This window comes from Urocampus carinirostris, chromosome 2 (assembly GCF_059441175.1).
Source record: "Urocampus carinirostris isolate Australia breed hairy pipefish chromosome 2, RoL_Ucar_1.0, whole genome shotgun sequence".
NCBI classification, from domain to species: Eukaryota; Metazoa; Chordata; class Actinopteri; order Syngnathiformes; family Syngnathidae; genus Urocampus; species Urocampus carinirostris.
In genome coordinates, this window is record NC_142350.1 from 2,914,511 (window position 1) to 2,938,697 (window position 24,187).

General features: G+C 36.6%; 1 protein-coding gene across 4 annotated transcripts in view; it reads left to right on the forward strand.

Moving 5' to 3' along the window:
• Positions 1-24,187, forward strand: part of gabbr2 (gamma-aminobutyric acid (GABA) B receptor, 2) — a 151,487-nt gene that overhangs the window by 22,274 nt on the left and 105,026 nt on the right. The gene's annotated exons all lie outside the window — the stretch shown is intronic.

Here is a 24,187-nt window from a genome sequence, read left to right on the forward strand (position 1 = left end):
TGTATAGGTAAGATCCTGATCAAACGCTTGGAGGTACCAAGTCTGACGATCAATTCCCGAGAAATGACGCCTTTGAGTCGATTCGCCCACCTTTTGGCTGTTTTTCCGCCAGTATGTTACACCCAGGTTCAGCCCGATTAGCGCAATTAGCTGCTGACATAGCCTCTGGAGGCTCCGGTCCAGGTGGCCTCTTCCACAGTTAAGAGATTTGTTGGAGGGCTCGCTTGCACCTGATTTGTCAATGCACGTCGTGCAGATGGCAATTTCAAGGCCCAAATCAAGGGCTTGTACGTACTAAGCTTTATGGGCCTCTGACGATCACTTCCATATAAATGATGCGCTAAAATTGATTTACCCACCTTTTGGCTGTTTTTATTACACCCAGGTTCAGCTCAATTAGTGTTATTAGCTGTTAACATGGTCCTTGACTCCACCCAGTCTTAGCAGCATCAGACGGTGTAATCCCGAGAAAGGACGCTTTAAAGTCAATTTTCCCATGTAGTTTCCAGGTTGAGCTCGATGATTCCAACCAGGCTCAAAAAACTCTGCCAGTGAAGTTTAGATGCCGCCAAACCATTTGCCAATAGACTGTTTCACCTGGTTTCACCTGTTCTCACCTGTTCTGGCAGGGAATCAAAGGGTGCCTTGCCACCATTAACTACTAACTTAGATTTTGGAGGCACCAGGCCCTAATGGCCTCTTCAAGGGTTTCGGGATTAGCCGGAGGTTTCCCATTTACATGATTGGTCAATTCATGTCGTTCAGGTGACTATTTTGAGATCCAGATCAAAGGATGGACCTAGTTTAAGGGGCATGAAATGACACTTTAAAGTCGATATGCCCACATAGTGGCGGTTTGTCTGCTACCATATTACTCCCAGGTTCAGTGCAATTAGTCTAATTAGTAGTGAATGTGGTCTTTGACTCCACCCAGGCTTAGCGGCGTCTGACGGTCTATTCCAGAGAAACGACGATTTGTACACCCACTTAGTTTCCAGTGTATCATATCCAATTTTAATTCCATTAGAGCAATTAGCCATTGACGTGGTCCATGACTCCAACCAGTCTTTGTTAACTCTCTACCGATGTAGTATAAATACCGCTAAACCATTTGCCAATTACCTGTTCATTTGCATCTGTTCTGCCAGGGTCATATCAAACAGTGCTTTGGTGCCATTACCTACTGAAGTAGAGTCCTGGTAACCTCCTCTACATGTAAGATTTTGCTGCAGGGCTCAGCTCACACCTGATCCGTCGATGCATGTCGTTTAGGTGACAATTTCAATATCTGGATCAAGGGCTTGGACGCACCAAGTCTTGGGGGAATCCGACAATCTATTATTGTGAAATGATACTTTGAAGTCAATTTTCCCATGTAGTTTTCAGCGTCTTCTCTCCAGGTTGAGCTTAATTATCGCAATTAGCCGCTAATGTGGTCTTTGACTCCACGTAGTCTCGGGGGCATCTGATGATTTATTCCAGTGAAATAACAGTTTGAAGTCCATTTTCCCATGTAGTTTTCAGCATTCTATCCAGGTTGAGCTTGATGATCGCAACTAGCCACTGACGTAGTCCGTGACTCCCCCCATGAATAATTCTGCCGGGTGAATCCTTGACTTTACCCAACCTTGGGGGGATCTGATTGTCTGTCCCCAATAAAAGACGCTTTTAAGTTGATTTCCTCTCGTAGTTTCCATGTTGATCATTGCAATTAGCTGCTAATGTGGTCCTTAACTCCACCCAGTCTCAGATGACTCTGCCTGTATAGTTTAAATTCTGCCAAATCATTTGCCAATGGACTGCTCTGTCGCACCAATTGTGCTGGCATTTGGATGACAGATTGAAGAAGGGGCCCAATTGCGTTTTCGAGTTTTAGATGTGTCTGCTGATTTTTGGGTGGCGAAAGGACAATTTGAAGAGTGAGTTGAACATGGAGTGCTTCGTTATCTTGACAACGGTCGAAACAATGAAAAAAAAAAAATCGGATACACCGCATCTTCTGTGATCATCCCATTGAAAAACCCAATCTAAGACTCATTTGCTGATTCATAAATGACAAATTACATGACAAAATAAATATGACCCAAAAAAATTAAAAATGCATGATAAAATAAGTACAGAAATAATACCAAAATAAATAAATAACAAAAAAGATAAAATACACAACAAAATACGTTTTGTAAGGAATACTAAATATCAAAACTCAAGACAAAAGGCTCAACAAAATAAATGACACAATAGGCGAGAAATTCCCCCCAAAATTAATAGTGAAATAAATACCAAAATAAATGATGAAATACTCATCAAGATAAATAAATGCATACCATTTACCATAACATAATACTCAACAAAATAAATAACACACTACACAACCAAATAAATAGTGAGATAAATAACTTATAAAAAAGAGACAAAATAAATGTTAAAATACAAAACAATAAACACCCAAATACCCAAGAAAATACATGAAAAATACTCAACAAAAATGACAAAATACAAAACAAAATAAATACTGACATGAAAAACAAATTGAATAAATGAGTAAATAAATGACAAATACAAAACAAACTACTTGACAAAATACACAATAAATACTGAAATAGATACCAAAGTAAATGACCAAGTAAATGATAAAGGGGACAACAAAATACACAAACAATACTCACTAAAATAAATGATAAAATACACAACAAAAAATACCAAAAATACTCAACAAAATACATGAAAAAATAGTCAACATTAAAATGACAAAATACACAACAAAATAAGTACCAAAATAAATGATAAAATACTCAACAAGATAAGTAAATGCAGACTTTTTACCGTTTACCAAAACAAAATACTCAACAAAATAAATAACACAATACACAACCAAATATACATTGACACGAAAAAGAAATTAAATAAATGATGAAATAGATGTTAAAATACACAGCAAACTACATGACAAAAGAAACAACAAAATACTAAAAAAGATAATACACTTAAAAAACTAAATACTGAAACAAATACCAAAATAAATGATAAAAAACACAACAAGAAACACAACAAAATAAATACTGGCATGAATCTATCTATCTATCTACCCTGGTCATATCCCTCGAGAGGGGTGACCGACAGACAGCAAGACAAACACATACAAAGAACAAAGAAAATAAAAAGGGGAAAAAGTAGCAAACAAAATCTTTTGGACCATGGCCAATCCTAATGCCTAAACACCCACAAGTTAAGCACCTCGGCACCCAAGTACGTCATGCTTTCGTCCCTCCAGATGAAACGGGACACAAGAAGGCAGCCATGTCACTCGGGTCAGGGTGACACAACACACTCTTCTGTTCAACAGCAGGGCCCGACTGCTTTCACTGGTTTACCCCTACCGCATCATACGGTGCCCTGCCCATCCCTTAGAACGCGTCCAAACATCCTACTATCCTTTCACAACACCTCTCCACTCATTCCTATTACCAACAAGAGCTCTAGCTTCCACTATATTTAGACCTCTTTCCTGCAGTGCACTCATAACACTATCCATCCACATCAATTGCGGCCTTCCTCTTGGTCTCCTTCCGTTTACTTCTGCTCTGTAGATCCTCTTCAACATTCGCTCATCATCATTGTAGTTACTGACATGAATAACAAATTCAATAGATGTTAAAATGAGTGATGAAATACACATCAAAATACATGACAAAATTACATAACAAAATACTAAAAAAAAGACAAAATACACAACAAAATAAACACTGAAAAGAATAACAAATGAACTAACGGACAAAATAAATGATAAAATACACAACAATATACATATCAAAATAAAAAACAAAATATGAGAAAAAGAAAGACAAAAAACACAACAAAGTAAATACTGAAATGAATAACAAGTTAAATAGACGACAAAATAAATAGTTAAATACCCAGCAAAATACTAAAACAAAGACAAAATACACAAAAATACTTAAATAAATCCCCAAAACAAAATGAGAAAATAAATTATGAAATACACAACAAAATACTTACTGAAATAAATCCCGAAAGACAAGCTAAACGCGAAAGCAAAAGATTATTAACTCTACTTCTGCAAAAAAAGAAAAAGTAAAATCAAGCTCAATCATTTTCAAAAAAGCGACAAAGAAAACGAAGACGCCAGATGGACAGACGCTGGAGTCCAATTCGCGCCTTCCTTCTGAGTTGTCATGGCAACTGATGCGGCAGCGCTAACACGGCGGTGGTGCTAACGCGGCTCCTTTCGCGCGGCTTAGTCATTCGTGATGCGTTGGGACTGTTCAAGATTTCATTGAATCTATAAAGATATCAAAATGTGGATGTTCTGCCAAAAAGATAGTAAAAACCTAGCAGACAGCGAGTACAAAACTTGACCCTGAGTCGTGATAACCAATCAGGGTTTAGAAGAATTTTTATGATGAATAAGGAAGTCCAAGTTGTGTAATTATCTGGTCATGAATTTTGTCTTGTAGTGTGTTTGTCATTTAGTTAATTTTGCATTTTGTCGTATATTTTGTCATTCACATTGTCGTGTATTTCAACGTGTATTCTTAATGTATTTTGTCGTTTATTTTGTTGTGTACTTTGTCGTGTGTTTTTTATTGATTATTTGGAAGTGTATTTTTTTTTCTTTTTTCTTTTTTGTGTTGTGTTTTTGTCATTTATCTTGCCATGCCCTTGTTATTTATTTATTTATTTCTATTTTTACTTCGTTTTTTTTTAGGATTTATTTTGGTGTGTATTTTGTCACAACGAAAAAAAGGGGCGGGTCGAACGAACTTTTCACCAATTGTTCGATCAGTGATGAAGAAAGGTATCAATTTGGTAGTAGCAGTTTGTAGTGTTACTGTATTGCTATTTTGTAGTATTTCTGTAGCATTTTTGTAATATCATCGTAGTTATATTTTTGTAGTATGTCTGTAGTATTTCTCTAGTATTTTGGAATATTACTGTGTTATTTTTTATGTGCTCTTTCTGTTTTGTTATTTTGTGTTTTCTATTCAGTATTTTAAAGTGTATTTTGTCAATTATTTTGTCGTGTATTCTATCATTTTTGGGTCATTCATTCATACCGTTAAATACACAATTAAATCAAAGACAAACAAAACAACAAAGTAAACAGTGAAATAAAAAAACAGAATACTTGACAAAATAAATACTGAGGTAAATTAATGACCAAATACATGACAAAATAAATACTGACATGCAAATAAAAAAATAAAAAAATACAAGACAAAAACACGAAAAAGAACACACATCAAAACATGATAAAATACACCACAAAATAAATCCCGAAATAAATAAATAACAAAGTAAATGTCAGAATACACAACAAAATACCTCTTATCTCTTTTGTCATTTTTCGGATTAATATTTAGCATTATTTTACATTTATTAATAATTCTGGTACATGAGTATGCAACCCTTTAGCGCTTAACTCTTAGCTTTGACACAAAAAAGTCCATAACAGAAGACCAGAAAAATAATTTCAGTGAACAAAAATTCAAAATTGTTTTATTCTTCCTGGAAGTCAACTTCTAGCACCAAAACGAACAAAAAACGCTAGCTTGGACAGAAATACAATTATCGAAAATGCTAATGCTAACCTGACTGCAGCACTGCATTTGTTTTAGCTTTCGTTGTAAATATTTTGAATTTTTTTTCTTTTTATTCTTCCTGTCAGGTAACTTCTAGCTAAACAAACGAATGGAAAGAATAGTAAGCATAGTAAGCTAATGGTAAACCGACTGCAGCTGAGCTTTTATTGACCCAGATGTCAAAAATATTTGTTTTTTTTCTCTTTTGTGGTTGCATATTGGATTGCGCGCACAACCCTAACATGTGTGAGTGAGTTAGCGACCGCACGAGCGAGCTAGCGCTGGGATTTAGCCAGGCAGATGTAAGTAATCAGTCCCCGAGCAGAGGCTCTTAATCCCTTTATCCCCTAGTCTCCGGGTTGAACCCCTGTCTCCGATTACCCCCCTCCCCCCGTCAGTATCAATGAAAATCGTCGTGCGAAGTTCGACCCTTGACTTTTGATAATTATTATTTTTATTTCTTTTTTTTTTTGCCAGCGGAGAAGCGTCGGATTATAGTGGGAGCGACAGAATTTGAACTGATATCGTAACCGGGCAGGCTTAGAGGATAAAGGCTCGGGATGAGAAAGAGCAGGGTGGCTAAGCTAAAAGTGATGACTTTCGATTCCTGTGATTCGTTTTGATAATTATTGGTCAGATTATGTCAAGGTATCAGTCTGATAATTTAAAAAATGCACGATAATCTAGCATAGGGGAACTTTTGAATGACATTAGCGTAGCAGACAATGCTACGAAAGCTTCAACTTTCTATTCCTGTGATACGGTTTGATATTTAGGAGATCAAATACGGCATGTTATATTTTCGATAACGAAATAAAATAGATGATATTCGAGAGTGGAAGGATGTTGGATTGACGTTTGCATAGCAGGCTATGCTAAAAACACTTTCCATTCTTGTGACTTGTTTTGATATTAATCGGAAAGATTATAGCAAGTTATCGGTCCAATAACCTAAACAAATGTACGATGATCTGTTATAGCTGACCTTTGCTAATAAATCCAACCGGTACCCCTTTGCAGGGCTACACAATAGTCAAATATCAGTGCTAACTAACTTCTAACGCGAATTATATCATACCTTAGTTCGATTCCTATGATTTGTTTTGATATTGGTTAGATTATATAAAGGTATCATTCTGATATCTGATCAAAAAAAATATGATCGATTACAACATGTCATCGGTTCAATAACAAAATAAATGCATTAATAATCGAGAGGATGAGGAAAACAAACTTTGTTTGACGACCAGGCTGGCAAAGCGACACATTTAGATTCTTGTAAATCATTTTGATACTTATTGTAAAGATAATAACAAGAAATCGGTCCGCTCACATAACAAAAACATGCATCGATAATCAAAATAAAGGGCAAGAATTTGCCTTCTACAGTAAATAATTTTGTTCCTTCGCTGTCAACCTCACATGCTAAGAGGTATTTTGTCAGGTAATAATCAGCAAAAATGAATGTATACAAATACATTTATGGAGTTTTTTTCCTGTTGAAGCTAACCTTGGCTAACCAACGCAAACCGTTGCTCGTTCGCTAAGCCATATTCCATGCAATAGTCATCTAAGGGTGCTAACTTGCCTTATAGTGAATAATACTGTACCTTTGCTGTTAGCTTCACATGCTGGGAAGTATTATGATATATCGTATGCAAGAAATATATAGTTAAATACATTTTTGCTGTTTCCTGTTGTAGCTAACTTTGGCTAACAAATCTAAACTGTTACCCTTTGCTAGGTCATGCAATACTCATCTATAGGTGCTAATTAATTTCTAACAGTAAATACAATTTTACCTAGTTTCCTGCTAGGTAATTTGCAGCAAAAATAAAAGTATACTATACATTTTTGTAGTTTTTTCCTGTTGTAGCTATTCTGGGCTAAATTCATAATGTTACTATAGGTGCTAAAGTGCTAAATTTCTTTGTAAAAGTAGATGATACCGTACCTTATATCTGAATCTGAATCTGAGAATCTGAACCTTAGCTGCTAACTTCACATGCTAACAAGTATATTGATATGTAGTACGCAAACAAATATACAGATAAATATGCTTTTCCTGTTTCCTGTTGTAACTGACTTTGGCCAGCAAAAATCGTGGCGTTAGGTTGCTAGCTAGCATCGTCATCCTTCCAAATGAGGGAACCAGGAAGTAGATTTTTCGATCAATTCTTGAAAAGCGAGTGCAACGGGCCGGCCACATTAGCATGGTATCGGAACTCGGGCGTTTCCTATTTCGGGATCTCCATCTCGCTCTCTTCTCTCGTGCTGTGCTCTTCGTGAGTCCCCGGGGATCCCTCTGCTTCGATCCTGAGCCGGGTCAGCGCCTTCGGATGCGCTCAGCACTTTCGCAATGCTGAAGGTAAAAATGGGCAAAAGTGATATTGCTTTATTTAAAACACTTTTAATAATACTTGTCCTCATTGCCCAAAAATATGCATGTATTTTTTCTTGATCTTGATTTGCGCCAGCTGCCAGACCACTTGATTCATGCTCTGCATTACTATAGCATTTTTTAGTGTTACAGTTGTAGTATGTTTTAAACATTTCTGTTTTAATATTTTTGTAGGATTTCTGTAGCATTTTACATTATTTCTGTGGTATTTTTCTAGTACTGGAATTAGGTAATGAGGTGGTCAAGAGGTGGTAAAGTAGGTGGATTAGAGAGTTTGTCAGTTGGTGTAAAGTTGCAGGAGTTTTTAAGTATTTGGGGTCGTATGTGGCCGCAGGTGGTGTGAAAAAGAGGGGTGGGTGAAGGGTACAAGGCAAGGAGTGTGCTGAGTGGATTGTTTAAATGTAGAGCTCTATGAATGGATGCGAAGCGAGGATTGTATAAAGGTGTGTTGGTACCAACAGGGATGTATGGCTCAGAGACGTGGGGTTTTTGAGCAAATGAGCGTAATAGGTTAAATGCCTCAGAAATGAGATTTTTGAGTAGCATGTGAGGAGTGATATGATAGATTAAGGAACGAGAAAGTAAGGAGAATAACTTCTGTGGTGAGAGAGCTTGCTAAGAGGGTTGATACAATGTTTTTCGATGGTTTGGACAAATGGAAAGAATGGATGAAGCCGGTTTGAGTAAAAGAGTATGTAGTGCAGAAGTGGTGGGGAATAGAATAAGAGGTCAGCCCAAATATTGTTGGATGGATGGGGTGTAATCTGCTCATGCTGTGAGGTCGGTTAATTCATTGGATGTGTGTGCTAGGGATAGATGTGAAAGGCAAAGAACAGTAAAAAATGATATCGAGGCATATGATGCTGAGGGGATTAACCAGTGTATGCTGTCGGGTCTCTTTGCTGATGAAAGAAAGGTTACATGACACAGCAACTCACCCCTTGTTGTGCTTTGGGGTTAATGTTCAGTGTCAGGGTGGGAAAAGCGAAGGGGAATGCATGTTTGGTGAATGTGAGTATATTCTTTACTCTAGCCACCCCCCACTAGGGGCATATCGCTTGGGTAGATAGATAGATAGGGATAGAGGGAGAGAGAGATTTCTGTCGTAGTATTACGGGAGTGGCTTTTTGTAGTATTTCTGTAGTATTTTAATAGGATTTCTGTCACATTTTTATGATAATACTGTGGTAATATTTTTTGTAGTATTACTGTAGTAACATTTTCTATTACTGTAGTTGTATTTTTGTTGTATTTCTGTAATACTATTTCATAGTATTACAGAAATACAACAACGGCCATATTGGAAATTCTTTTACAAGTCTGTTTATTTGTAAATGGGAATCATGTGGAAAAATGGATAGATTGCAAGAAGGAACGTCCAACAATGTAGAAATACTTTTAGGCGGATTTTATATCTTTGTTTCTTATTGCGTGTTTTGGAGTAAATATTTTACATGGTTGAATTCACTGGATGGTCCTGTTTGTAACGAGTCCATATTTGCTGGCAATCTTATAACCGGCTGCCACGTAGGAGACGTTGAAGGTGAGCTATGCCAGCTTTATAGTTTTCGGGTAACTTGTTTCAGACTGATCGTGATGTTTCTGTAATGAGTACATTTTGAATCCCAAGAGCTTCCCAATGATAAGTGACATGACATATTCATCAATTTAGGTCTTTGTTTATCAACAGTCAGAGCATTAAGGGGTTAACCAATTGTTGTAGGTGTTTTATTTTTTTTTTTTATTCTTTTTTCATACTTTTTTGAGGAAAAGGGGGTGCACAGGCTTCAGACTGCAATACCTTTGATACAGTTAGCAAATTCATAGCACTTTGCTAGTCAGTAGGCCTTTTCACTTTAATTAAGAAAAAAAAACAGGGAGTCAGTAAGAAAGAGTGCGCTGTGCTGAATAATTTTTATTTTAAAAAAACCCTTTAAAACACCCTTTTTCAGTGTGCGGGTGCACACCATGATTTATAAAATAATGGCATAGCAATGTAGTTAAAAAAATGTAGAATCATTTTGATGGAGTGTTTTTTTCAATTATGCTAGTTTTAGGAAGGGGTGCATTAGGTCCAATATGGAATAATATTGATACAATTATCACATTAATAGCATTTCAATTTTTCCTTTTTTAAAAAACATTTCATGGAGTGGGCAGCAAAAAGGGGGGCGCTTTGATACATAATCTTTGTCACGATAACCTTTAAAATAGCTTTTTCTCCAATGTGGGGCTGCAGTAAGGGTGTGCCATGATCCACAGAGAACTTGAGAGGTTCAAAGATGTATTTGAAAGAATCAATCTAATTGAATTGTTTTAATCTTGTTTTTTATGGCACTTGTGTGAGAAAGAGGAGGTGCGCTGAGTTCAACTTTTTCACCAAAAATTCTGAGTGAGCAGAAAAGAAGGGTGCCCCATGCTTATGACCTCTTAAAATGGCTTTTTTAAGTCTGGGGGTACACCTTGATCCTCATTAGATGTAGAATTGTATTCAAAAGAATTTTATTGGAATCCATTGGATTTACTTAGTTTGAATTATGTTAGATTTGGGAACAGGGTTGCGCACATACCTAGCCTTTGCCTTTTTACTTGTTTTGAATTTATTTAATTAACATCACGATAACTTTTTGAAAGGTTATTTCATCAGTTTGGGGGGGTTAAATGAAAACAAAATGTTTATTCTAATTGTTCTAATTTTATCTTTTTAAGCTAGTTTGGATAGTGGTGGAAAATGGTTGCCCCATATTAATTCATTTTTCGCATTCAATAAAACAAGAGAAGTAAGAAAGAAGAAAAAAAGAAAGAGTGAAAAAGAAAGAGAATGAGAGCGAGAGAAAAGGGAAAAGAGAGGAAGGGAAAGAAAGAGACAGTAAGAGAGATGGTAGGAAAGATAAGAAAAAGAAAGCGTGAAAGAAAGAGAGAAAAGGAGAGCGAGAGAGAAAGAGAGAGAAAGAAAGTAAGGAAGGAAGAAAGAGAGAAGGAAAAAAGAGGCAGTCAAGAGAACGAGTGAACAAGAACGAGAAAACGAAACAGAGGTAAGAAGTGGGCTTAAATTGACTCAGTCGACCACTCAAAGAAATCATCTCGTCTCATCTCATTAGCTGCACCGCTTTATCCTCAGTAGGGTTGCGGGGGTGCTGGAGCCCATCCTAGCAATCATTGGGCAATGGGCAGGGGACACCCTGAACTGGTTGCCAGCCAATCGCAGGGCACACTGGGACAGACAACTCGCTCGCTCATTCACACCTAGGGACAATTTGGACGGGCCAATCCACCTGAAATGCATGTCTTTGGAATGTGGGAGGAAACCGGAGTGCCCGGAGGAAACCCATGCAAGCACAGGGAGAACATACAAACTCCGCACAGTAAGTCCGGTAGCTGGATTTGAACCCACACAGGAGGTTCCCAAGACCTTAGAACTGTGCCGCGCACGCGTTAACTACTGCGCTGCCGTGCCGCCCCCAAAAAATCATTTCACTAGAAAATCACAATGACCCAGCACTTGTGAGTTATTTTCAGAACAGGTTTGCAGGCACCTCAGCTGTCCTCAGGGGGCTCCCTGGTGCCCGTGGGCAACATGCGGGATACCCCTGCAATAAAAGGTGTGCCGGTGTCTCCCATATGATTTGGTTAGCGCCCCAAGACGTTAGCGTGTGGCACCAGATCGCTATAACTAGCACGGCACCCCCACCCCCACCGCCGTCATTTTTTTCTGAGTGCGCACCGAAATGGTTCCCTAAGTCGATCAAAACGACATCGGACAATGTTCTCAAGGTGCGGGCGCGGCCTCTACACCTTTCACAATGAAAGCTGTCGCTCTTGACGAAGCGGCAGACATAAACATGTCCGTGCGCGGTCGCTTTTTTGACTCGCTCTGTAAATCTCTCGACGGACGCTCGGAAAGAAACTTTGAGGAAGTGGTGACTCGTTTTTATTTTCAAAATAAAAAAATGAAGGTCGGCCCATAAATTATTTTGGCATTCAAACTACTGAGTTAGCATGGCAAGTTAGCCTTTGCTAATACTGAGTTTTGCTATTCCAAATAAATTCCAAACTGAGTGTCTGTTTGATGATTAGAATCCAAGAAAATTTCTCACGTTTAAATAATATGTTTAAACAACTGAGATAGCACGCTAAGCTAATTTTAGCTGATATTGTGTTTTGCTCTCAAAATAAAAATTTTCAATTTTTCAATACAATGTTTCTCACATTCAAACAATATGTTTAAACAACTGAACTAGCATGCTAAGCTATATCTAGCTGATACAGTATTGTATTTCGCTATAAAAAAAAAAATATTCAAAACCGAGCTAGCATGCCAGACTATCTTGAGCTTATATAGCATTTTGGTATTAAACTAAAAAATATATCCAAAATAAATTAAAAATTGAGTATTAAGCTGTAACTTTATGTTTAATGCGGGATATTTTATCATATTTAAATAAAATGTTCAAAAAAAACGAGGTCGCAAGCAAGGCTAACCTTTGTTAATGTTGCACTTTGCAATTAAAATGGAGAAAATATATTCCAAATTAAAAAACAAAACTTCAATGTTTCTTGCAATAAATTATATTACAATTAAATAATATGTTCAATCAATTGAGTTAGCATTCTAAGTCATCTTTTGCTAATATTGCTTTTTGCTTTTAAAATCAAAGAAAAATATTCCAAATAATTTGCAAACGTTTGAGTGTAGAAAAGTGGTCGTCTCTTAAAGGCCACTTTTGGAAACGCTTATAAATATAATGTTTAGCTTTTTTAGACCGTGATCAAATTTGACGAGGTACCGGGTAAAGCTTCAAGCTATCGTGCCGCTTGTTTTCAAGCTAAGATGCCCGCTACACTCATTTTCAGGCATTTGATTACTAAAGAAAAATCAGGGGAGAATAAAAACATGCTATTTCTGTGTGTTCAAACCTTAATTCCAATAATTATTTCAGTTGGGACAAAACTTCAGAGTGTTACGTCTCAAAAAACACGAAAACTATCCATATTGTACTTATGGTCCGAGAACAGCATTCAATTTACTTTGTGTAGGTCTTGGATTGTGATTTTTGGCGAATTGTACACAAACATGAAGGGGTTAAATAACAGATTCATATTGATCAGCTAGCATGCTAAATTAGGCTTCGTATTTTTTATAGCAAGAACCTGAAAAATAGAAAGTAAAAAATCCAAAATAGAAAATGCAATTTCTAATTATGTATTATTTTATATTAAATACAGAAAAAAATGCTCTTTATTACTTTTAAAAGTCTGCCCAGCAACTGACTATTAAATACATATAAATACATATAAATGACTCTACTTATACTTTGCAAAATCTGTTTAGCAACAAGCTAGCCAATTAAAATCCCCAAATATTCAAATTGAGAGTAGGAACGTTTTGCAAGCAGCGCTGTTACTGTTAGCTTCACGGAATTAGCGTTAGCGGGGCGCCAGGGGGGGGGCCACATGTGCTCGCTGCCCCCCAGAGTCCCGGCATGCACTTGACACTGTCGCCTCCCACAGGACGGAAATGTCCGTCGTCATGGACGCAGCTGGGACTGGCGGCTGGTTGCCAGAGAAAGAAAAAAAAAATAATGTCAACATGCGGTCGGACGAGTCCACCCCAAGGGCATTAGTTTTATTCTGCTGTCATATGTAATAAATGTGTACTAAATGAAGTCCAAGAATTTTACAAATGAATAAAAACACTCTCTTTTTCTCTTTTGTTCTCTTTCTTGCTGTCTTTATTTTCCTCTTTCTTCTCCCTCTCTCTCTCTCTCTCTCTCTCTCTCTCTGTTTTCTCTTTCTTTCTATCTGCCTTACTTTCTTTTTTTTCTTGGTGACCTTCTTTCTGTGTTTCACTCTCTTTCTCTCTCCCTCTCTCTCTTTATGTCTCATTTTATCTCCGTTTTTTTACTTTATCGCTCTTTCTTTTTCTTTCTCTTTTTTTCTTTCTTTCTTTCTTTCTTTCTTTCTTTCTTTCTTTCTTTCTCTCATCTCTCTTTTTCTTCTTTGTCTTTCCTCTCTTTTCCCTCTCTCTGTCTCTCTCTCTTTTTTTGCGGATTTCCCTCTTTCTCTCTGTGTCTTTCTTTAGCTTTCTCTGCTGCCTTTCTTTCTGTGTTTCTCTCTTTTTCTCTCTCTCTGTGTTTTTCTCTCTCTCTGTATCTTTTTCTGTCTGTCTTTCTATTTGTCTCACTCTCTTTCTTTCTTTTTCTCTCAATACTCTCTTTCTAGCTATTTCTTTCTCTTACTCATTATCTCTTTTTCACTTTCGCTTTTCCTTTTTCTCTTTCTCTCTCTCTCTCTCTGTCTATTTCTCTTTCTGGCTCTCTTTGTCTTTCTCACTTTGACCAAGCGTCAGGCTCGAGATCGACTGGATGTTGATAGATTAATCTTTGTCTACGATCTTGCCAAAATATAGGAGATATTTTTAGATGTGCGGTATCAAGTTACTTTTATTTTGAAACAGCTCATTCGAACCTAATAAAAACGAATTTCTGCTCTATTAGGTCTTTGCTCGAGGTTAACGAAACTCAATTAATTGGCAACAGCGGCTCAAATCTGATCTCACCAAAATAGTGAAAACATTTTTAGATGGGGAAGCCTTGAGTCGCTTTTATTTTGAAACCGTTCCCAGCTGAAAATAAATATATTACAGCTTTATTAAGTATGTTGTTTTGTGCTTGTCTATAATGGAATTCGATCAATTGACAGCATCTGCTCGAATACGATCTTGCCAAAATAGACAAGACATTTTAGACGTGAAACGTTGAGTTGCTTTTATTTTGAAACCACCCATTCGCTGCTGCAAAAAAGTACGTTGTTTTGTGCTCGATGAAAATGTAACTCGATTAATCGGCAGCAGCTGCTCAAATATGATCTCACGAAAATAGTGGAGACATTTTTAGATGTGAAACATCGCTTCTATTTTGAAACCGTCCATTTGCGGTGAAAAAATACATGTCACAGCTTTATTAAGTAGATCATTTTGTGCTCAACAATAACGAAACTCGATTTATTGATGCCAGTTGCTTCGAATAAGATCTCGACAGTCGTGTCTGTAAAACGTTGAGTCGCTTTTATTTTGAAACCGCCCATTTACACTTGAAAAAAAACACAGTACAGCTTTATTAAGTATGTCGTTTTGTGCTTGAATGTCATGGTACTCGATCTCACCAAAATAAAAGAGACATTTTAAGACGACAAACGTCAAGGTGCTTTTAATTTGAAACCATTCATTTGCACCTGAAACAAAAACACACATTGTAGCTTTGTTTAGTGTGTCGTTTTGTGCTTGGCTATAATTAAACTCGATTAATCGGTAGCAGCTACTCAAATACAATTTAGAAATTAGAGGAGACGTTCTTAGATGCGAAATGTTGAGTCGCTTTTATTTTGAAACTGCCCATTCGCAGTTGAAAAATAAACAGCTTTATGAAGTACGTTGTTTTGTGCTGGACGAAAACGAAACTCAGTAAGTCGGTGATGTCATTGGAGATTAAATGTCTAGGAATTGCTTCAAATTCGTTTTGATGTTTATAGTCTTGAATGGCCCTGAATTGAGCATCAATGTTAGAAATAGAAATAGAAATTCAACAATAAAAAAGAGAAATGGAATTGAAAAATAAATACAAATCTAAATCAGTTAATTAAACTTAAAATACAAGAAAATAAATTAAGTGCCCCCCTCCACTGATTTTTAGCCTAATTAAGGTAAATTCATTTGAAGAATACTGCAATAAAAGTAATAAAATGTCGTCAAAAATCTATAGAAATATGACAAATAATCTTTGTATAAGCAAGATTATTTCATATTTTATGTGGCAGTGAATCAATTTAATATGATTTTCTGTGAATATTTTTACAAAGGTCTAAAAAAATAAGTAAAAATTAGTTACATTTTGTCAATTTTATGTAAAAAAAAATTCCAATGTTTATGGTTTAATAATAATAATAATAATAATTTCCTTTGTATTGTCATTCTTTGTAACAATGTACACAGAACGAAATGTCGATACACCTGACCCGTTGTAGCGAGTCGATGCAGCCGCAGCCAACAGAGGGCGCCGCCATTATACCAATTAGGTATGTCTCGGCCGAGGCGCGAACCAGCGACCTCCCAGTCTCAAAGCGGGCACACTACCATCTAGGCTACTGAGCTGGTATCGTCGTAAATATTCCTAAAATAAAACAAAGAGAGGGGGAAAAATGAGATACGCCGTTTTCACATGACAGCATTGATATGCAGAAGTCTTATTATTATCTATAATTTATTTAACTCATTTTAAGCATTCATTTTAAGTGAAATAGTAGTAATAATACTTAAAATACAGACAATCTTAAGTATTCTAGCAAAAGTACAAAAACAATAAAAATGATCCAAAAAAGACATTTCATGAATAAATTGCACATATGTTCAACAAATAAATACATTTAATTTTAATGATTTTTTTACAAAAAAGGAATGAATAAATCACTATATTGTATGGGCTACCATGATGTAATGAAGTCATATTTGTCTTTAAAAGTAGCAGGCGGATCACTGACCAATGAGGTATCACTAACCTTAATTGCACAGCTGAGTCCTTTTGCCGTCATGCGTCGACGCAAGCTAACGTAGCGTGTTGTAACACAACTGCTAGCTTTCAAGCCACAAATAACGAAACAATTTATGAACAAAATTCTGCTTCATCAACAATGTTTTCGAAAACGCTTAAGATATTCACTAGCGCAACCTCAACGCTAGCTCGCCATACTCATTAGCATTCTGGTGCAATGGCTGCAATTAGCGAAGCCATTAGCGCCGTCAGACATTTATAAACAACAACAACAACAAATTCCTAAATCCGTAGTTGTCTTCCTCCACGGATGTTGAGCGCACCCTTTAACCCGCGAGAAGCGCTTAACCACACATGCTAAATGTGACATATGCTAATGGTGACACATGCTATTTGTACACAGGCTAATTGCAACACATGCTAATCTAGACGCATGCTAATTTTGCTTTTAAAGGCAGCCTGCATTTACAGATACTATGGCAGTATTTACTAACTTCCGTCCGAAAAGCTAAATTCAATTTTTTTTTACCTTTTTAGTTCGCGGGATTTTTACCTACTAAGAAATGTATACAATTTGCTGTAAATTTCTTAACTTTTAAAACTAAAAATTTAAATTTTGAAATTTGGATGACTGTAAAAAAATTGTCTACATTTATTGTTTTTGTTTTTACTTATATTTTTTTATTATTTATTTTTTATTTTTACATCGTTTATAATTGTTTTACTTTCGAAAAAGATTCCTCCAACAAAATGTCCATTTTATTTATGTATTTATTTTGTTTAGTTAGCGTTATTATTTTTTTAAAAATATTTTGTTATCCATATTTTATTTGAAATTTTTAAAATTTTTATATACGTTTTGAAATAATGTTTCTATACTTTTAATATTCATTATGTTTTTTTTTTATAATTGTTTTATATTTTAGTTTAGAGATGTACATTGGTATTTTCATCATTTATTAATTTTTACATATTCTTAAAATATGTATCGTTTGATGTATATTTTGTTATTTTTCATTTTTAGATTTTATTCAAGAATGTCTTTTGGCCGCTATTGGTGTGTGAGTGTGTGTGTGAATGGGTAAGTGTGAAGCTCATTGTAAAGTGCTTTGAGAGGTCTTCATTGACTTGAAAAGCGCTATTTACCATTTACCATTTCTATTGTATTTTTATGTATTATTTTTTTAAAGAAATATTTTTTAAATATATATATTTTTTTTTAAAGTGTTTTCTATTTTATTCTCTTTGTTTTATTTTATTTTATTTTAAAAGCGCAATGTGGTTTTTCAAATTATTTTCATTATCATTACTATTATTTTATTTTCGTATTAATAATTATAATTAAGAATGTATTACATCCTTTTTTTGTTGGGCTTTTTATATTATAATATTTCTAGTTATATTTATATTTTAGATTTATATTAATACTTTTAGTAGTGCAGTATTCATCCAAAATACATAAAAAAATACTAGTAGTTCTCTGAAAAAAAAAAAACTTCAAAAAATGCCATATAGCTAGCTAGCGTGAGTGCAGACGCAAGCTACGTCTGACTTGGATAAAATAAAAATAAAAAATTGTAAATGGGAAAGAGATGGGCCGATAAAAAGTGAATAAAAAAACATAAGATATATTGGGTTCAGGCGTGTGGGAGGAGGTGCACAAATCAATATCGACCACCCGCCCCATAGATTGTGTGAGAGCATAACACTCTCACACTCTCACAAAATCGTTACGTCTTTTTCCGATTAATAAAAAATCAGCAGGAATGGCTCAATCATGTAAAGGTTTCGTTTACTTTCCTTGGAGTTCGGGGAAAAAAATCCTCCAAATTGTTAACGAAGGATTTCCACATCCTCGTTTATGCCAAATCAGAGAAAAGAGCTTTAAAAATCTGCCTAGCAACAGCGAGTGATTTTTTTTGTGTGTGTGTGTCTTGCTTCCTGTAAAATTTTAGTCGACTATTTCATTTTTATTTTAAGATTATTTCTAAATCATTTGACACTTAAAAGATGGGGTTTGAATTTTACTCTTCAATTATTGGTTGATAGCAGCTATGAAGTCTGCCTAGCAACAGTGAGTTAGATTTTAAAAAATCTACTCACTTGTGAAAACTTTATGAATTATTTTTTTATTTCATATAAAGATGGAGCACGAATATTTGTTAGTACCTTTGATTGATTGGTTCATGGGGAAAGGACACATCTTAGTGCATGCCAAATCAGAGAAAATAGCTCTGGAGTCTGCATAGCAATCATTTTTTGGTCTTATTTTGTTTTGTTATTTTATTTTGGGATGTGTGACAATTAAAACATAAAAAAATGGGAGACAAAAAATTGTCTTTATATACTATCAGTCGATTGTTTGAGGGAGAAACTAAACTTCCTTTTATACCTAATCAGAGAGAATAGCTTTGAAATCTACCTGGTAACCAATTTTGAGTCTGCTTTATTGTGAAAACATTGTTTTCTATTTTTATGTCGTGATTTTTTTTGAAAAATTTGAAATTTGAATTTGATTTTTCGGGGGGAAATCCGCCTAGCGACAGTGAGTTGGATTTCATTTTTATTATAAGATTTTTTGAAATATTCTAACATCAAAAAATTGGAGAGCAAACATTTTCTTTTCATGCTCTTCAATGATTGGCTGATTGAGAAACACCATTTCCTTGTTCATACCGAATCACAAAAAATAGCTCTGAAGTTTGCCAACCAACCAATTTTTGCTCAGCTTTATTGTGAAAAAAAAGCAACATTTACTGATTTAATTATGCTGCTATCGAGTTTTTTATGGTACATGTCTGCACTTATACTTTGAAGGTGTATATTGGGTTATCTACGGGTATTGGGTTTTTATCTATATTCATTCTGTATATTTATGGATCTTTGTATTTTCTTTTAATGTGGGCGAGTGGATGTTCCAAACAATGTTTCTTTGTTCTTGGACAATGATAATACATTTTTCTAAATCTGAATCTGAGTCAGAATGGGAGGTCACAGCCTTGGTCGAGTCAAGCGTTACCACACTTTTGCGTGATATCCGATGTTTTTTGCGATATCGTTCACATTTTCAACTAAATGCGACTTGTAGGCGTCACCTGTGAAATAAAAGGGTATCTTGCTTGATTGCCATCATCTTCCGCGTGACGTCACATGAATGCATTGTTTGCGGAAGTGCTCGCGGATGCCAACGCCGCAGCGTAACGAGAAATTTGAGAGTTATTGTGCTACCGGAGGCTGGAGAGAGATGCCCCGCCCCCCTTTTGAATCAAACGCAAAAGCTCACTTTCTCTCCATTGAATGCTTTCCGTGTTTTCGTGTATTGATTGGCAGTGAAATCTCGGGAAAAAAACGTGAATAAATGTCGCGCTGGGTTGAGAAGAAGCGGTTGGGGCAGCCAAAGGCGGCAACGTTGGCGCCAGTGTCAAAGGGGCAGCGACCGTTCATCTTTTATTTTGATACAGGGCGAATGGAAATGTCAGTCGCGTCTGATCGGGAAAGGTCGCTGGATAAGTCCTGACAGATGGCGGAACATCAAAAGAAAAGAAGAAAAAGCGGGCGGGGCTAACCTGCTAGCCGGCATTAGCTTGTAAGATTTTTCCACGACAGACTGACGCTGCTTTTGTTTTTTGAATTCATATCTGTTTTAGCCGAACTAGCTAAAAATATTTGTGCCTACAGTTGGTGTTGAAATGCGCTAGCTGGTCTTAGCTTGTATAATTCTCCCACGAGACACTAATGCTTTTTTTTCTTGCGAATGTGCTAGCTGCCATTACATCATACGATTTTTCTAAAACGAGCTATAGCTGTTTTTTTATATCTCTGTTTGGCTATACTAGCTAAAAATATTCGTCTATAAAGGTCATACTTTAAGTGGACTGATAAAAAGCAAAAGGGGCGGGACTAATGTGCTAGCTGCTATTAGCTTGTATTAGCCAACGCTGCTTTTTTAAACTTTGCTAGCTAAAAATATTTGTCCCTTGAGGTCGTTCTTGAAGGTTGACTGATAAAAAAGGAAAAAGGGGAGAGGCTAACCCGCTAGCTGGCGTTAGCTTGTACGATTCTAACGCTGTTTTTTGTTCTTTATCTCGGTTGTAGCCACACTAGCAAAAACATTCGTCCCTCGAGGTCATTCTTGAAGGTCGACTACTAACAAAGAAAAGGGTCGGTACCAATGTGCTCGCCAGTGTTAACTCCTAGAATTCTTCTACAACAGGCAAACGTTTTACTATAAAAATACTCCTATGAAAATACAACAATAATACAAATGAAATACTACCAAGTTCCAACTGCAGAAATACCACAAAAATTCAAAAGGAATACAATACTACGCTATACTACACTACTCCAAATAGTTGCCCACCCATAATCTTAAAGGTCGTCAGAGTTAGCTATATTTCTCCAATAAAAGCGGCCCATGGTTTTTTGATTAGCGACCCAAACTGTATTCTAAAATATTTTTGACAGGAAATGAGAAGAAGAAAATTTGAACTTTTGATTCAATGAAGAAAAAAAATCAGCTACCTTAAAAAAGTAATCTCATGCTTTTGTTTTGGAGGGCACCATCAGAAAAACTGCTGCTATTGATTTTTTAAAAGCTGTTTGAATCGATTTTCCTCCTCGGGAGCGTATTTAATCGTTGGTTGGTATTTATTTCCCATTCAGTGTCCCTAATAAAGTGCCATGTCGTGCGGTCTCGTCTCGAGGAGAAAAAAAAGAGATTTCGCCAATTTTAATCTGCTTGTGTGAAGAGAACATGAAACTGTCTTAATTTGAAATGTTCGACCAACAGATTAAGCCAGGGAGGTGGGCACACCAGGGAACTGCAACAAGTGGGCGGGGTTAAAGCATAAGCAGGCAGGGCTTTAAATGCACCGAAATTATTGTGGGCTAATCAAACAGAGCAGAAAAGTCGATCTTACTTATTTTTGCGGATTATTGTTTAACCATTTTTTTTTACATTTAAAAGTCCAATTTCTAATACAAAAATGTGTTGCTTTTGTTTTCACATGTTCGGTAACTTTTTCTAACTCCTTTATTACTGTTTGTTACCTTTGGGTACTATTTTTACTCTTTTACATAAATACTACATAAATACAGAACTGATGAGGTTAATTTCATCATTAATCTTAAAACACAACATCGTTTTTACAATTTCTTTATTGCAAGATCATAATTTGTCATATACATCAAAAAATCTTAAAACAAGCAGTGATTCTTGTCAGCAACACAAAAAAATCTGTCCAAATCATTAAAGTATTTTTTTAGTTAAATTTTTTCTTGTTTTTTGTTGTGTTGTAGGGAAAAAAAATCGAAATAATATTTCAAAGAAAATCATTAGGGTCTGCATTTACAGTTTATACATATTACAATGCGCTTCACACTTACCAATTCACACACACACATGCACATATATAGCAGCATCAGCCATGCTTATTGGGGTCTAAGGGGTTCAGTGTTTTGCCCAAGGACAATTTGACATTTTACACGGAGGACTCAATAATTGATCCTGAAACTTTTTGATCCTAAGAAAATCTCCTGAGCTACTGCCACCACTGGTTTCTCCAGATTTTCCTTATTCTTTAAATAAGTATTACGGCCAGTAAATCCTGTCACGCACATAGACTCGTGTACATATTTATTGTTGTGTTTGTTTTGTTACCCATAATTCTATGTGGCCTTTCTGCACAGCTAGCGCCACTAGCGTGTAGTGCTCCATTCAACCCAGTGTCTCTCTGCTTATTTTTCACATCATTTCAACACTCAAAAAAAAAAAAAAAAAAAATCAATTGCGAGTCTTTCTTTTGTGACGGCTGACAAAGTTAGCATGCGTTAGCGTGCCAGCTGCCGTTCCGCCCCTAGCGTTCGCTGCTGTCTAATTGGCCGGCGCTTTGCTCGCAAACAAGGTCGCCCGTGAATGCTCGTACAGATGTGTGTGTCCTCCCACAACACGCTAAAAAAGAAGGGAGGATGGTCGGGTTTTCCCTGCGCGCGTTGTGATAGCCTAGCGTGGTTTATGTGCGCTGCTGTTTGACCTGGGGGCCTCCCTCGGCGAGGGAGGGGGGCTTCTAATAAGCGCCGTCATGTAGTCTGCTTGGCTTCTCGAAAATACGGATAAAAAAAAAATAATCAAAAAAATCCAGAGATTCAGTGAACAAGAACAACAATTTAAATAAAAGGAAATACAGGCAGTGCAGCACGGCAGCGCAGTGGTTGCCGCGTGTGCGACACAGTTCTGAGGTCATGAGATCGAACCCTCCTATGAGGAGTTTGCATGTTCTCCCCATGCTTGCATGGGTTTCCCCCGGGCACTCTCATTTACTCCCTCATTCCAAAAACATGCATGTCATGTTAATTGGCCGGTTCAAATTGTCCCTACGTGTGAATGAGCTGGAGGGACGAAAGCATGACCAACTTGGGTGCCGAGGTGCTTAACTTGTTTGGGTGTTTGGGCTTTTGGGTTTGCAATGGTCCAAAAAAATTTGTGTGTGTTTTTTGCTACTTTTTCCCTTTTTTTATTTTCTTTGTTTTTGTTTGTGTTTGTCTTGGTGTCGGTCAACCCCTTGAGGGATATGACCAGGGTTGGTAGGTAGGTAGGTAGATAGATAGATAGATAGATAGATAGATAGATAGATAGATAGTGAATGAGCGAGAGAGTTGTCTGTCTCCGTGTGCTCTGCGACTGGCTGGCAACCGGTTCAGGGTGTCCCCTGCCCACTGCCCGAAGATAGTTGGGATGGGCTCCAGCACCACCGCGACCCTAGTGAGGATAAGCGGTGCAGATGATGGATGGATGGAAATACCGGCATGCATCAGCACTCCCATGTTGGCTTGAGAGAAAAAAAGGCAGAGTCTTGCCGAGAAACGGGCCGAGTCTGGCTATATTACAGTAAAACCGGATTTAAATGGACCGGAAATATGCATAGATTTTTCGTAAGAAATACATTAGAAATCTTTCGGACCAATTTTTTTATCCGGGTTTCGCAAAGATCTGGAGAAATCGAATCCGGATTAACCGAGTTTTACTGTATTCAAATGATAAAAACAAATGCTCGCGACATTCTTTCTGGGGAATCCAGAAGGCAGGGAATTACATAAATGCACATGACAGAAAATACAAGCACGAATCAGCACCTTCAGCTGGCTTGAGAGGAAAATGGGCAGAGTCTAGCAGAGAAATGGGTGGAGTTTGGCTATAGTGAAATGATAAAAAACCCAAATGCTCGCTACATTCTTTTTGGGGAATCCGGAGAGCAGGGTAATAATATTAAATTTAACAGGAAATGTATAGTCCCCACATCAAAAAGTAAAAAAGACCTACTAAAACATCTAAAGTTTATCAAGGCAACAAAAGTTTGAGTGTGATTATGTCATAAATTTTAACTAAGTAACTTGATTACAAGTAACTCAATATAAAGTTACCGTAACTGAGTAGCTAAAATCAAAGTATGGCCCAAAAATGTCAGGAAAGACAAATTAGAACATCTGAAGTTTATATAGGCAAGCTCTTCTAATTAAGTTAAGTTTGATTGGGTCACAAGTTGTAACTTTTTAAACGTGATGACACGTAACTCAATATAAAGTAACTGTAAATGGGTAAGAAACTCAAATCAAAGTATGGCCCAAAAATGCCAAGAAAAGCC